Source organism: Triturus cristatus, chromosome 12 (genome assembly GCF_964204655.1).
Source record: "Triturus cristatus chromosome 12, aTriCri1.1, whole genome shotgun sequence".
In the NCBI taxonomy this organism is placed as follows: domain Eukaryota; kingdom Metazoa; phylum Chordata; class Amphibia; order Caudata; family Salamandridae; genus Triturus; species Triturus cristatus.
In genome coordinates this window covers 93,709,621-93,726,243 of record NC_140595.1, presented here as the reverse complement: position 1 = coordinate 93,726,243, position 16,623 = coordinate 93,709,621, and the positions used below count along the sequence as shown (strand labels likewise).

The following is a 16,623-nucleotide window of genomic DNA, read 5'->3' as shown; positions in this document are numbered from 1 at the left end:
GGTGGTATGCTGAAGAATGGCCATCGCACTGGAAGAATGGGGGGAGGAGCATTAGCTTTCTGGAACTTTTTCCCCTGGTGGTGGCCGTGTCTGTGTGGGCTCGGGAATTGGCGCACAAGAAGGTGATTTTCAAGGTGGACAACATGTCTGTGGTGCAGGTCGTAAACAGGCAGTCCGCCAGGGACACTCCGGTTCTCAAGTTGTTGAGGGTGTTTGTGCTGTGATGTTTGGAACATGATATTTTGTTTCAAGCCAGTCATGTGCCGGGGGTGGACAATGACATTGCAGATGCTTAGTCTCGTTCACAGTTGCAGAGGTTCCACGGGCGAGCCACGGAGGCGGATGAATGCAGGACGCCGTTGCCAGCAGGGATGTGGTCGGTAGGAGAGAAAAGGTTGTGCAATTGGTAAGAGGGTCAGTGGCCACTTCAACCTGGAGGGCATACGAGCAGGCGTGGCGGGAGTTCTTTGAAAGTGGCGCGGCGTGGCATGACAGGCTATGTGTAAGGGAAGAACAGGTGGTACAATTTATCCTGGCAATGATGGACAAGGGATTATCCAAGGTGACGATGGCAGGCAAACTGTCAGCCATCGCCTTCATGGGAAAATTGTGGTGGGGTTACGCACCGTCAGCGGGGTAATTGGGTACGCGTTTAATGGAAGGCTGGGCGCGGGAAAGAGGCAACAAAGTTCAGCAGTGGCGGCCCATAACGGTGGGTATACTAGTCGGCTTGATACAGCTTATGTCGCAAATATGCCGCAACTGCGAGGAAACGGTTCTTTTTTACACTTTAATGTCGTGGGGCGTTTCGGGTTTCAGAGCTTCTGGGGGCAAGGGGGTCGTGGGGGGTACAGTGGGGGAAGGTGGACCTGCGGGTAACTGAAGTGGCAGTCTTACTGAGGCACTCGAAAATGGATCAACGGGGAGCGGGGAAGTGGGTGGTTATGGGGCCGGTGGTAGAACAGGAGGTGTGCCCCATGGCATGGGGTAGGATCTTAGCAGCGGGGGGCGTCTAGGTGCTGGGGAGGTTTTCCGCCGGGAAGAAGGTGACAGGGTGACCGCGTCTCAACTACTTTGGATATTGAGGCGCGCCCTAAAAAGCCTGGGTGAGAACCCGGGACAGTTTGGGACACATTCATTTCGCATATGTGTGGCGACGGATGCAGCAAGACAGGGGTGGGGGAGGGAGGATCTTATGCGCTTGGGGCGATGGAAATCAGACTGTTATAAGACATACATCAGGCTGTGGGGTTCTGGGGAAGGAGAGATATGAATTTCCTTCCCCTTTTCTCACATTTGTGTCTTTTCAGGTGCGGTGGCGGGGCCTGCATCGGAGGCATTGTCCATCTTCATCGTAAGTCATTCTTTTGTGAAAAGAGCGGAGCATTATGAATGGAACAAACTGCAAAATTTGAATTTAGAATTGGATCCTAGGTTGTGTCGGTGTCTGGTTGCTATATAGTAATGTCAGTTCATATATAACCCTACTGGCATCACTCATATGAGTACTATAACACTCCATGGACGGGCAGCCAACTGTAGTTCAATCATGTTGCATAATAACCAAGGCAAATGGAATTATGTGGCAGAGGAGGACCACATTATGTGGCAAGGTTGACTAAATTATGCAGCAAGAAACGGCAAATTATGCAGCATAATGCAGCACATTTTGTTGTAGTATTACTTCATTATTTTGCCATTTTTACACCTGGTAACACTGCCTGAGAAAATATTTCACCTTATTTAGTACCAATTTAACACTCAAATAGAACAATTAACAACTGAAAAAAGACCAGTGAACCTTTGCAGAAAGCCTTCTGGTGTGCAGGAACCTAGGTCGCCATACTTTTTGTAAGTTTTGATCAGTTTTAGGTAAAAACTATTTTTGATGGTTAAAATCTGCAAATTGTGCAGCAGATGATGGATTATGCGGCAAATCCATAACTATCAAAAAATCGCTGCGGCCGCAGAATCACATAATCCCAATGGCCTTGATAATAACTCCCTTATACTGTTTGACCCTCTTTCACTCACAAAAGCCCTTACAGGTCATGCTAATCACCCAGTACTGTATCAAATTGCTGTAATCACACCCATCACCAACTGAACCGACATGGAATAACTGAAGAGATCTACCACATACCGCTGGCCAACAAAGGAGCCTGAATTAGTGCAGCACTGTGGCTCCCAATTAGCTACATCAGCGGCGGCTCCTACGCTAAGGCGGAGGAGCATCGCCCCACTGCTCTGTGAGCAGTTCAAAAAGTAACAATTAAAGGATAATAACGCAATGCTATTATCTTTTTATTTTTCTGTACTGGCTTAGATGCGGGGCAGTGCTGGGCTGGCCAGAGCATGGGCCAGATGGAAGAGTTCTTGGCACTCTCTAAGCGCGCATTATGGTTTGGCCGGCCGTCTTGGGCCGGCCAAACAGGCATACACCCTTTGCATGCTCTCCACAAGCTGTATTGCACAGCCTGGAGGGAGAACATGCACAGGCTCCCAGTCCCTGTATGAGCAACGAACCACAGTGCTCAGACCAATCATGATGCTGCTGTCATGCTGGTGACAGCAGTGTCGTGATTGGCCAGGGGAGCCTGTGTTCTTCCTGCTTTAATGACCGAAGAGGACCGAGAGGCGGCAGCCGGCCTGCAGGTAAGTGGATTTTTTTTTCTGTCTCCTCGCCCGCCTCGCCACACCCTTTAAGCAGCAGCCGCCACTGAGCTACATACTATCACCACCTCATGAAATCTCACAATGATAATGTGATATATCCCATATATGGGATGATAGTAACAACATCCATTCCAGCAGATCTCCCCACATTTTTCCCTCCAACCTCTGCATGCTCAGGACAGATACTTTAAACTAAACATTTCAGACTGGACAACCGAGTGCAGTAAACAGCCTAGTGGACCAAGATCAGAAGAAAAACCATAAATGGACCTGCAGGGCGCTCAAAGCTGCCAGTTTACTGAAAACCATTTCCTGGGTATCTATCCCCCGTACTGCTTCATCCATCACATTGCTAATCTCTGCATTCCATTACATGATAATCGCACCAAGGTGTCGTCGTGCACGACTTGGGAACACTTCCCACATAGGGTCAAAACAAAGACCACACCCTTCAACCACACAACCTACATGGAGCAGCTTGCCACGCTTCTGGAAAGCACTATAGTGCCCCACATAGGGATAGTAAGCACATACATGTATACAATAGCTCTACAAATGTTACAATACTATAGAGAGAGAGAGAGAGAGTGTGTGTGTGTGTGTGTGTGTCTCAACACTTCTCAGTCCTCTTTCTTCTTCCATTGCAGGCCCGGCATAAGCCATAAACACATACATTTGGAGTCTATTGTTACAGATTTAAAATGCTGTTAATTGTTGACGACAGATGCACCAGGTGCTGCAGTAAACGTTGGACTGACCTTATGGAAGGGTAGCTCGAGCCGCACTTCCTCTCCTGAGCACAGGAAGCTGGAACGCTGACTCCCCGCGCGCAGAGGCCAAAACACTGAGCGATGGATGTGAACGCTGCACGCAGATTTCACATCTGGGTTTGACGGTAGGGCCCGCACGACTTGCACTGAAAACTTCTTTGGAAGGGCTTGAGCTTCTAGTCCTGAACGTGTTAAGGCCCCTCTGTAGTAACACTTAAAGAGAATGTGTGCCATTTTGTTTGTTTTTCACACAAAAGCTAGACTGGGCATTTCAGAAAAGTCTGAAACTGAGCAGTTCGTGCACATCTGTTCGCACTTTCCCTGAATCCTGGCTCCCTTGGCTGTTGTTTTCTTTCCTTTCTGTAGCCTTTTAATGCACGCCTGCCTCATAAATGAAACCTGCGTGGTTTCAGCCGGAGGAGACATTGCCTACATTGAAAGCTAGAAAGTTCCCAAATGACCAGTCCATCTCTGAAGTAGGTAGTCACAAGTCACCAATACAGTTGCTCTAAAATTCATAGGGTTTAAACAGTGATAATTACACATCAAGGTTGCAGAGTTGCCAACATTTGAAACCCATTTCCAGGGACACTTTGCAGCACAGCTATCCCTTGCTTACTTGAAAATTTACCACACCCACTGCCCCAAAACTCCGCCCGCTCCACCCAACCCACATAATTAGCATAATTTAACTCTGCCTACTTAAAAAACTGTCACGGATTGTCATTTGCATTATAAAATTAGCAATGTGCTATTTAAGTTCATACATACATACAGTCAAGACCTATAACAACACATTCCCAACTGGACAAAACTATCAATCTCAAACAGCACAGTGGCAGACATTACTTCCTCACTCTCTCAGGACCAGCAGATGGCGCCCAGTGCAACAATCTTTTTTTTTGCCCCATGACCTCGTTCTCCACAGCGTCCCTCAAAACCACTGGCCAACAGTGTCCCTCATCTCTCCATAGTCCCTCTATCACAAATATTTAATTTGTTTTATAGCGCTGCTCATACCAGTACATGTACGTGCAGTTTATATCATCCTCGGGAACAGTGCTACCTCCCGCAATGGAGCTCTACTCCTTGCACATGTTGCAGTTTGGGCCAAAAGGGGGTTTCAGCACAGACCACAGACTAGGTTGTTGGTGTGGAAAAGGCCGCTTTATTGCACACAGGTGCACCTTATATTCAACATTCCTTGGCCTGTGCCGTACAAAACGAAACCTAACTAAATAATATCCTCCTACCTTACCCCCTCCCCTAAAATAATTCCCCCCTGCAAAACATTTATAAACCCCCAAAACTTGCAACTTCTTAACCTTTCTTCACCTATCTACCTATGCAAACTTTCTATGCTCTTTCCCCTTCCTGCGTGCCCCCGGAGAGGCCTTCCCAACCAATAAACTGTAACTGTAACCGCTGTACCAACAATACCCAGGAAAAAACGCCACTCAGAAAATTCTGCCAAGGACTTTTCTGACCCCCCAACGAGGACTCCTGCCGTTTTGGGTATCTACAGATGCCTAACGCTTTGTCCAAAACCTCCTTAAGCTGAACTATGTACAACTCCATACCATACCGGGACAAATGGACCCCATCTGCCCTAAAGAAATAAACTGCTGCATAACGCAATTCCGGATGTTCCATCCTTCCAAAACCTTCCTTGTCGCAGAAAAGGCGTTCCCTCCCCCACAATAGATGGTCCGCTTTCCAAATTAAATTGGAGGCAAAACTTTAGTTTGGCCACAACAGAGTCTACACTGTCTCTGCCGTGGCCAAGCTCCTTCAGCGGCCCTGGATAGTAAGGGCCATTGGAAAAATAGCTACATGTCTGCCAGCTCAATTTAGATGGACGGACATGTAGTCATTTTTTATTACTGTTTCTTACCGCTAGGTAAAACGTGGCGGTAAGGAACAGTAAAACTATTATAATGCCCCCCCTGCCAGGAAGAAGCCGCCCATGGTGAGGGAAGCACTTTTTTGTCCTTTCAAAAAGAATATTGTGTTTCAGGAATTTCTTTTTTAAAAGAAAAAAGAATACTGTTCTTCCGATGCAGCCCGGTTGCAGACACTAAAATGCATTGACAGAAACTGCTGTGATGGCGGTTCCTGCCAACCCCTCTATGAATGATCGCCTGCTTGGTGGCCATTTATAAATCAGGTGGGCGGCCTCTCCACCTTGGGGACATAGTAATTTACTCTGCCCCCATGGCGGACCATGGGCGTTCGTCTAAGTATACATTTTTTGTCTTGCAATCAGAATGTACAGTGAGTACCATCATTTTCCTTGTTAAATGACAACCTCTCTATACATGAGTTCAGCTAATTCGTTTGACTGCCTAATGATATACATTATCAAGACTCCTACCCTTGCCACAGTTGGCCATCACTTCTACTCACTTAGCACAGTGTGTACCATTTTGCCCTCAGATGAACTCAATAACCACACTGGTACTCCGGGCCACAAGGCAAGCCTATGTGTGCAATGCCTCACAAACAACACCAAGTGTTCTGTCATACCCGGTGGGTATTGGGTGCAGGATGTGGCCTTTGGAATGCATCATTGTTAATTTCCAGACCCAGCATCTATTGGGCATGTTCTGTATATGGAGGAGTGTTGTGTTTTTTTTGTTAACCAAAATAGGCTATTTATAATTTCTTTTAGCTTTTCTATTGTGATAGAGTTAAATTTAATAAACAATATTACACCAAAATGACAAAAATCTAATAAGCTGAACCAAAGACATTCAAAGTCCCAACTTTTCAGGGTTTCTGGAACAGCTTCTCTTGGTCACTTCTAATGCCCCAGGTCTTCAGGGACAACATTTAGGGGTCAGAACTCAATGGGTAATGGTTAAATGGTCACTTCAGGAAAAAGGTCTATTATGGCTTGTTGTGTCACTGTGGCCACACAGGAGGTCAGCCAATTGACCCTTACAGTCCACTTCTTCATCTTGGGTACAAGAGGGAGCAGGTCCAGTCCTTCAGGCCTCCTCTCACGTCACATACATCAGGTCCAATCCTCTTCTGATCTTCCGCAGGTCTAGAAAGTGTTCTATGGAAGGTGCCTTTAAGATGTCACATTTATGGTTGGCGGCAACTAGTGGGTGGTGATGGGGACTCCTGGTTCATCCTTAAACAATGGGGCAAAAGTTCCTGTACCCATGTTTGCAGCAGATCCTGACTGCTCTGCTGCAAACTTCCCACATTGCACCTTATTCCTAGACTTCAAGATGGGGAAGCCCTTTCTCCATTGTGCAGAGCCTGTGTGCCTACCCAGGGGTATGGCCAGGGAAATGAGCAGTACCCTGCTCTTTAGTCAAGCAAAACCAATTCTGGGGGTAGCTCCCATCCTGCTGGGCTTAGTACCAGCTGGCAGGTGGGACAAAGTGTTGCCTTCTCCAGGTTTCACTCTACATTTACTTGTGAAAAGGCAGGCCCTTTGCAAGTTAATGAAGTCCCAAGGACCACACTAACAAATTCCCACACCCATTCCATCATGACACCAGGCCTAAGCCATGGCTCAGCTCTAGGATCAGTTTTACATCTCATTAAGGACAAGCACTGGCTGGGCAGCTGCTAGCAGGCTAATGCAAATTAGCCTCCAGAAGCTTCAGGCAGGGAAAAGGTAACTTGCTAAAAGTTACTTTTCCTAAATATTTATTTTTAATAATTCTATCTTCACTAATTAATTGACGTTTAACAAATAGGAAAAATAGTCTTTGAATGACTATTTTAGCTGTTTCGTGTCAAAAGTTACAGATTAAAGTTTGTTATTTGCACTTTGACATTTTGGAGGGATCAGCTACAGGCCTGCTAGTAAAAATAGCTTTGGGGCCTAGTCAATGGTAGACCATGCCAATGCTAATATCACACATATTGTAATTTTTAATATCAGGCACCTTACTTGTGGGTACCGAGGTGTACTTAGAGGTGATTTATTAATATTTAAAAGTGGGATTTCCATCCTCTGTCAAAAAGGGTTATATTGCCAGGCGAGACAGCAAGTTTTTAGGCTGCCGCTGTCAGGCAACACATAGTTGGCCTAAAGCCATGTTTTCCAGGCCCACTCTGTGGATGGCAAAATGCAGTCCACAGGTGGCCTTTAACTTCCATGTTCTGAGTACATTTTCTATACCATCTATTATGGATTTATAGACACGTTAAATAAGTCAACTATGGGTAAGCCAATCTATCTATAGCGGTAACAGTGCCCAGAATTCTAAGTCCAATAAAAATAGGGCCCCAAAAAGGCCACAAATCTGGGATGACCATGCAGAAAAGGCAGATTTCCTAAGGTTGTTCATTTGCCCAAAGTCTTTGTGAAGAATATTCCAGAGTTTTGAACCTGCCGGCTTAATATTCCACTTCCAATTTTTGCGAAGCACCATTTTGGAATGAACAGTTTAAGGTTCGAGCAGGAGTCTGATCAGTTGAGAACTGACAGATGTTTTAGGCTTTGCCACTGACCATGTTCCAAACCATAGAGTACCGTGCTAGATCCAGTGATCTGGTGTCAACAAGAAGAGATCTCATTGCAGAAATTGAATAATTTTTCCTCAGACCATAAATGAGGCAGATTACTTTGTTTTGTTACCTTACATTGAAAATCTTAAATATGTGGCCACAGAGATTGTAATTAGGACATCACAGCTGTCTAGATCAGTATTTTATAGTGTTTGATAGTTAGCATATGGTAAATGTTGATAAATGTGGAGGTGAACATTGAAAAATGTCACCATGTGCTACATCTATGTGCCAAATAATATTTGAGCATCGAAGAGGACACACTAAAAACCCCTGGACAGTGGACTGACCTAACTAAGGGGGCAGATGGGTAAACTCAACCAGGGTGGGTTACTAGTTTCTTTTTCTATGAAATGGATCTTGGTTAACTCTGAGAGTCAGACCCTTGCACCATTGACCAGTTTATATATGAGCTTGTTATATTTAAAAAAGGTTGTGTGACCTTATTGTCCATGTGTGGTGGTGTTAAGAAGACCAATTATAATGTTAATTTAGTATATAATGTGGGAAAGCATAAGGTCATTTCTTATATCTCCATAGGCCCTAGAAGGTGTTTTTATGTTGTTGCAGTTTTATATATCACGAACTTGACCCGAAGGTATTGGAGCACTTTACATGAGTACCAGTTACGTTACACAAGAACACTTTCGTTTTGTTAGGCACGGGGAGATTAAGTGATTTGCCAAGAATCACAGGATGTTGAGCCGAGGCTCAAACCTGGTTCCCCAGCTCCAAGGTCGGCAGCTCTGACCGTTAGGCCACATCCTCTGGTGGCTCATTGAAATAGGTCTTAGCACAACATATATGTGCACATTAGGATTTTACTAAAGACCCCAGCCTCCACGATCTTTGAACCGGATAAACAGGGGAGTGAAACAAGGAAAGTAAGGGAGTGGATCCTCATGTTGTCAGAGGCTGCTTGTGGGGCAACGCTGAAAAGCTTGTATCCCACAGACTCAAATGAATTAAGAGGCGAACAACTCACCCATCACAGTCTAAGGAGAAATTCTGGAAATGCAGAGGCACTCGGCACCTTTGTGCAATATTCCAGGATGACAGCAGTAGAAGAGTACACAAGAGCAAGAGGAAATAGAGATCAAGCCTAGAAAGTGACCCACATGATGAGAAAAACAACCAAAGTGCACAACAGTAGGAGGCCGGGTGTGATCCAAGCTAAAGTGTGGCAAGGCTAGTGATTGCAAGCCCTGTGGCCTTAATACATTCTACCTTCATTCCTGACGAAATACCATCAAAAGAAAGGGAGCCCTGATAATCAATACAGCATGTGGGCCATTGAGTAAAATGACGTGCTCCCCAATCCAAGATGGCCACTTCTTGTGTTTGACCCCAAGCTAGACTTTATACCTCTGAAAGCAAGATGGCTGCCATTCATGTGAAATGCCATGAACCGGCAGCCCAAGATATGTTTAGCCATCATTCCCCAGGTTTCCAAAGCAACAGTATCCTTTTGGACTCCACTGATGACCAAAAGAGTGTGCAGGCGACTCCCCTCAGAGAGCAACTTTGCCTGTGTGTGCACAAGTCCTGAAATCCTGTGAGGCCCCTGCTGTTACAGAGTGACGGAGAAAGCTGTATTGGATTGTTTTTGTTTTAATTTTGTGCATATTGAATTCATTTTATTTATTATGTAGCACCAGATGCTGGGAGCAGCTTCCAGGCTTTTTGACAATACAAAACAAAATATACACATGCAATTAAGTGTAATAAAATACAGACTTGCAAACAATGTAATATGAGTAAAGATCAGGAATAGGCAGTATTCATCCATAGGGAATTATCTGAACTGGGGATCATTAAACCTCTCTGTGGTACTTTCCTTGCAAAATTGTTAGGATCATAGAAGCTCTCTCCACCTCCCAAGAATTTGATCTTTCACCCAAAACGACCCAATAACCCCCATGTCTGCATGTATAACAATCTTCAACATGTTTAAATTCCCCAAAAAGGGCTTAAGATTTGTCAGGCTCTTACTAGACTTTATTTCCAGGAGTGAAATGGTTCCCAAATTCCTTGTAGGTCAAGCGGATCAGTCGTACGGACCCTACCTGACCCAATGGAGCGAAGGGACACAAACTGGTGCGGATCAGCATATCACGTCAGGGCTCCTGTGTTGTCTTGGCCTTCTCGCTTCCAGGGCCAGACTGGAAACCACAACCTGCCCTAGCAAAGTGCTCGGCAGGCCCCCCGGGGGGTTTAGGGGTGCAGCCGAGCTGTTTGCCACTGCCGGTTTCGGCTGATTTTGTTACAGCGGCCGATATTGCAGCTATGCTGCAAAAACGGCCCTGTAACAAAATCGGCCCCCAGAGGCCCATAACCTGCCCCCAACCCTGGCGGCGCACCGGGGAAATGCCCGGTGACCGCTACGGCCAGTCCGGCCCTGCTCGCTTCTATTAAAAAATGACAATGTTTTAGCAATTAATTAATACAGTGGTAATCTTACTATTTTAGAATTAAAACTGTCCTAAATACCTAATGTCCCTTTGTCCGGTATGCTAATTTTTCCAGGCATGCACTTGCTGTCTCTACAAATAAGGAACTACAATGTAAGCCCTAATTATTTAATATCTCTCTCACCTGTATGATTAATGTGCTAATCTAATACCTATGACTCATACCTATATATACTCTCTAATGACTTCTTGCTTAAACCGTTTTACAAGATGCCCATAATAAATTAGTCTTCTAAAAACATAAAGTGACTTCTGAAAACATAGGGAACTCTGGGCAAGCAAGATGAAATCAATTACTAAATCTTTGGCAGCATTTCCTGCTGAAATTCGAACAAATTTAGAATATTTTCAAATGCGCAGATCAATTGGAGTCAGATACTTTGCACATCCATGCCAGCAAAAATAATAGTGTTCAAAATACTTCACACCTTTATGTCAATGATGTTTATAATACTAATGTTTGTTTTCTCTTTTTAGTTATTTTCAGGTTGTAGCACAGCCACGTAACATCTAGCAAGTTTCATCCAAAGTCTACCTGCAAATTCTCAGATTAGTTTTTCAATTATCACATTTCAGGCACCAGAAGCGTGTTACCCCATTGTAGTGTTTTCTGCTTTTGAAATAACTTTCTCTTCTGTTTGTTATAGATGTGGCAGCAGAAGGCTTCCAGAAAATACTCAAGAGGGACTGGAGGACGATGAACCCATCGCACTAGGACGAATCCGACACTATGACAGAGACGAACAAGGTCGTAGGAGAGCCGAACAAGCAGGAAACAGCAGGAACCGACGCCGAGACGCAGGATGCCATTAAGGCTAAGGCAAAAACAGGATGGGCAGTCGTTCGTGGTACAGCGCGCAGTCTTAAAGGCTGCGCACTCCACCCATTTAAAAGGCCACTTAACTGGGACGCTCTGACTGGACTGTGCCCGACAAGATTGACATACAAATCTATGATGGCTATAAACAATATCGGTGGCCATCAAAAGCATCAGGAATGCCTCATCCTGAGTGGTTGTGTCACTGGACTCCTGAACCACACCATTGTGGCTAAAGTCTTCAAGAAGTCAGCTTTCGACCTCAAGGATACTTCAAACTTCTGGCTAACCACAAACCTACTCTTCTTAAGCCAGATCCTGGAATCAGCTGTCTTCTAGAACAATGGCTGACTTCCAGTTTCCCCATTCTCTGTTCAGACTGCCCCAAAAAGAGAATTAATCATCAAAGGTATCCTAAAAATCAGTAGTGCTGTCTTTCATAGCTTCTGTTGTTAGTAAACAACTATCTGTCCTCAAGTTTATGATGTTCCTGCATGATTACTACATTATAATGTTGGGGATGACAGTGTGATAGAGACATTGAGCAGATGGTCATAAATTGTGTCATACGTTCAGGGTGTGAGAAGAAGTTGAAAGTGACTATTTTTCCCCTTCAACTGGTTCAATTGACATCTAAACTCTGGAATTAACTTAGAATCAATGTAATAAGCCCATGCAATGCTTTACCACGCCAATCTCAATATGCATTGGTTTTAATGAACTAATACAGCAAATAGCCAGAGGTAGAGTTCATTAGTGAACCAAGTTCCAAAGCTGTAGCAGACTTTCTCAGAGACATACACCTTCATCAAGGGTTCCCAAAGTATACAGTTTCAGACAAAGGTTTATAGCTTGTCAGTCATAGAGTGAAGATGTTTCTTGAGTCAGATGGAGTAAAACACTTCAGAAGTGCACTTTATCACCCTGAAACAAATGGTTTGGTCAAATGTATGAATCATGTTTTGGGGGAATGCATCCAATGGGCACTGCAGAATAGGTGTGTGGTGATTAATGCAGTGTGATCAATGTTGTGGATTTATCACACTACACAGCACTCTACTAACACATCTTTTGAGGGTTTGGGAAGGAGAAGACCAGCATCCCAATTTATACTCCTTGGCTGGCTAAATGGGTAGAATTGGGACACATGGATTATGAACTTGATAAGGTTGTGAGGTCAAATGTTAGAAGAATTCAGCAGAAACAAAAGCAGAGTTATGATACTAGAAACGGAACTAGAGTTCTAAATTTCAAGGTAGGTGATGGGGTATGTATAAAAAAAACTTTCGTAGGAAGTTGACTCTTTATTTGATATACCACTTGGTGGTTATATTGTGTAAAGAGTCCAAAGATTTCACCAGAAGTGTACAGGGCTCAATGTAAACCCACAGCGCTCTATATGTGGTAGTGTGGTCGAGCAGCCTTAAGCCTAACACAAAGGAGTGTAAGACAAATGATATGCACACAGTGAATAATAAATGACACATGACTCAAAAAGGAGATACACACCAATTTTAGAAAAATACACTTCTTTCAAGTTTTATTTTAAGACCAAGATGTACACAAAAAGCTAAGTCAATTTTTTTCAGGAAAAATACTTTAGACCAGTGCTCAATTTGTATAACAATAAGTGCCAGGCTTCTCATCAGGACACCACTACAACTTGCACCACACATTGCCCCTGCCATGCTGCCAATGATAGTAACAACACAACTACTAACCATCACACTCCTGAAATTGTGACAATTCGGACTATTCCAGGCACTCAAAGCTATAAGAATGGCTTGGGAAGCAGGTGATATTAATTTTTAATGTATATTGAATTAATGATTGACTGTTGCTGTGGTCATCTCAGACAGTGCCACCTTGTGGCAGACTGTCACAAGCATCGATGTTGACATTTAAGTGTGGGTGCCGAGCACCGGAAACCATTGGCTCAAATTAAGCACTGCTTTACATTTAAAAAAAGTTGACAGTGCAATTTTCAGGCTTCGTAATGTTAACACATGAGAGGAAAATAAGAATGCAGTTTTGCAGGTAAGTACTCAACTTACAAATTCAGTCTCCGGGTTCTGGGGTCAACACCAGGCAAGGTTCAAATCATCACCAACCCTGCACCCCCAGTGGCACAAGGGCGGCGGGTTCAGATGTCAAACTCGGGATCAGGCGCCAAATGTTTATCAATGGAGACAGGGGTAATCGAAGCCGTGCTGCTCACAGGTGAGTAAAGCGGTGTCAGGGGTCTATCTCCTGGAATTAAGGTAAGTACAGGGAGCCACAGGGCAGCACCAAACTTACACCCTTAGAAACCAATGCAATTCAAGGGGGGAGAACGGTCTTGAAGAAATGCTGCAGGCTCAGGCCAGGATGAAGAAACCCCACAGCTGCCCAGGTGTGTAGAGATGCAAGGGTAAGTAGGGACACCATTGGTAAAGCTCCCTAAGGCCCAGGGGCTTCAGGTGCAGGGGTATTCTTAGGCATCGTAAAACTCTTACCGGATAGGTCGCGGTCAGGGGGAGTCTTCGAGTTGAGGCTTCAAGTGTCGAGTTGGAGTTCGGCAGGGGTCAGAAGTCCTCGGGAGCCTTCACAGGACCAGTGGGCCACTTGGACTCGGGCCATGGCCATTGCAGTGCAGAGGTGGATACGGTGGTTGTTTCATGGTTCCTCAGGACAGAGGTCTTTGTTCTTCAAAGTTGGTTTCTTCTGAACAGGTCCACTGTCCACCAGAGGTCTTGATCTTTGCTGAAGGTAGGCAGTCCTCCCAAGGCTTTGGAGGTCGCTGGGTTGCAGGACGGATAATCTTTTGGTGCAGGATCATCGAGGGCTGCAGACAGTCCAGCAGAGCTGTGGCCTAGTCAGTTGGTATCTGTAGCCTTCTCTGCGGGAGCGATGCTGTAGTGTCCGGCTTTTCTGAGGTAGTCAGGAATCTGATTTCAGGGTCTGGGGGTGCCACCTTAACACTAGATTTAGGGGTGGTATAGGGATGTGACAGGTAGGGACCAATTGGTTTCTTACCTGGGGTGTCTGCACCCACTGTTATGCCACCCTCCGGTGGATGGGGGGCATAGCCCTAGCCCTTATTGGGTAAGTTCCACCATCTCCAAGATGGTGGGCACTGAAAAATGTGCTTCACTTCGCCACCTGCACCTGAGGGATGGAGTTAACGAAGTGGGGGGGGGGGGCACACCTCCTACGCTTGCTAAGTTTTCCCACGTGCTCTCCTGCCAAAAGTGGGGTTTTGAACCGGGGGCTGCCATCAGTGGAGGCTAGGGCCGCATTACAAAGGTGGCAGGGCCTTTGAAGCTTCCCTCTCAAGCAAAGTGCTCATCCTGGGGGAGGAGGCATGACACCTCTGCCCAGGAAGTGCTTTGTTTTCTGGCCTCAGAGAGCAGGGGCTCTCGACCCAGGGGTCCAGAAACATGTCTGGTGGTGGCAGGCTGCCTAAAACCAGTCAGAGACCACACCAGAGTTGGTAGGTTTTCATGGGGCACCTCTGGGGTGCCCTCTGGGTACATGTTTCAATAAATCCCACACTGGCATCAAGAGAAGTTGTTTGGTAACAAACCCTCCTGTGTTCAGTAAAGCCATCATGGTGCTGGGGAACTCGAGTTGTACTCTCTCTATGGCTTCACTGGCACTTATAATATTAAGAATAGACTTAAATATTAACGGGGCATATCTATTCATGCAGATATGCCCACACCTGAGATATAGAGCACCCTGCCTTAGGACTTTTAAGGCCTGCTAGAGGGGTGACTTACCTATACCTCAGGCAGTGCTGCTTGTTGTTTTTCTCTGCACCAAGGCATGCAGACTGCAGCGGTAGTTTGCATGGCCTTGGTGCGGGGTCCCCAGGGGACCCTCTTCAGTCCCAATGTCCTATGTACAAGGGTACCATTTACTATGAACTTACAGGGGGTCTGAAGTGCCAATCGTGGTACAGTTTTAGGGAAGGAGCTCTGGCACAGGGGATCTGTTTGGCAGGGACCCTGAGCACTTTCAATTGAAACCACATCATTATCGAGGCAAAAAAGTGGGGGGCTACCATGTCAAACCAGGCTATTTCTCACACCTGTTCATGTGAAGAAGTGGGGTTGTAGTTTTGGTGATCTACCAGTCAATAATAATGTATGTGACAATGGGAGGAGGCACTGGTGGAACTCTGAGTAATTAAAGTTGACTCAAGTAGAAGCTTGAAGATCTGGAAAGAAAAAACACATGTCGGAGGCTTATGGTCACACAGTCAGCGAAACCTACAGGCCAATGTTCTGCTCTTAAGACTACATTGTAATGCAGCATTCTATTGGGCTATTCTAATAGGACCATGCGCCATAGTTCTACCCTTAAAGTATAGATTTTAATGCATTAATCTGCAGGACTATTCTTATGTATGATAATTCTTTCAAGGTCTGCATATTTGTACTAGGCAGTTTCTCCGCTAGTTTTCTTTAGTTATCATTTCTTTCATGCAAATGTTATTTCCTTTTTTTCCTTTCGTTATAGTATTCTGTTTTATTGTTGGTTATTTTTAGGAAAAAGAAAGCCACGTAGTGCTGTGTCTATTACTTTAAGATTAATAGAATTCTCCCTCCAAGGTTCCACAGAATCTTGGTGAGGGACCAGAAGGCTGGTGACTGTCGGAGGTGACTATGCACCTGTGAGTGTTATGGTGGCTTTCTAGAGATACAGCTTATGTTATTGATAAACAACTATCTGTCCTCAAGTCTACAAAGTCCCAGGGTGATTACTGCAAAACCCTACCAGATGGATGGGAATTAGGTAGCGGTCTAATTCTTTTGGATCTTTTGATGACACAGTAGACTGTCTCATAAAGTTATCGTAACTGCGCGGATAGATAGGAATCTGTAGAGTGGCCCTGGGATGGATTAAAGAGTTCACCAAGGACACAAACCCATAGAATCACAGTAATGCCCAATACAAGGGGGCAAAATATGGGGTACCACAAGGATCCTCACAATCCACCTATGATCTTTGCACATACATGTGAATCCGGGACAGGTCATGCAACAACAACAAAATCTGTTCTAAATACCTGCAGATGGCCCTTAGCTACACATGTAGCTGGACAAGGGAGGTGGATCGGTGCCAACGTCAAGTTCTGTCTGGAACACATATTTACTTGGATGAGCGGAAGTTTCCTCTGCCTGGTTGGGTCCGAGCCTGAGATCTAGATTCATATTAAATTCTACAGTAATAATGCGGCCTTGTCTTCGTGACCTTCATCTCTAGAACAGGGTGGAAGGGGGCTGGCCCGGTCGCACCCCTGACGGCGCCTCTCTGACCATACCCCTGTCTCCCATATTCATAACCAGCCGCGGCCCGTGCAGGTAAGAGC

The 16,623-nt window shown here is 45.3% G+C and overlaps 1 long non-coding RNA gene across 2 annotated transcripts in view; it reads left to right on the top strand.

Annotated features, from left to right (window-relative positions):
* The window catches only part of LOC146772696 (uncharacterized), a 123,035-nt gene extending 111,293 nt beyond the window's left edge, over positions 1-11,742 (top strand). For both annotated transcript variants that reach the window (XR_014972242.1, XR_014972243.1), the window contains exon 3: positions 11,098-11,742. This is a non-coding gene — a long non-coding RNA (uncharacterized LOC146772696). The remainder of the gene's footprint in view (positions 1-11,097) is intronic.
* Positions 11,743-16,623: the final 4,881 nt, after the last annotated feature.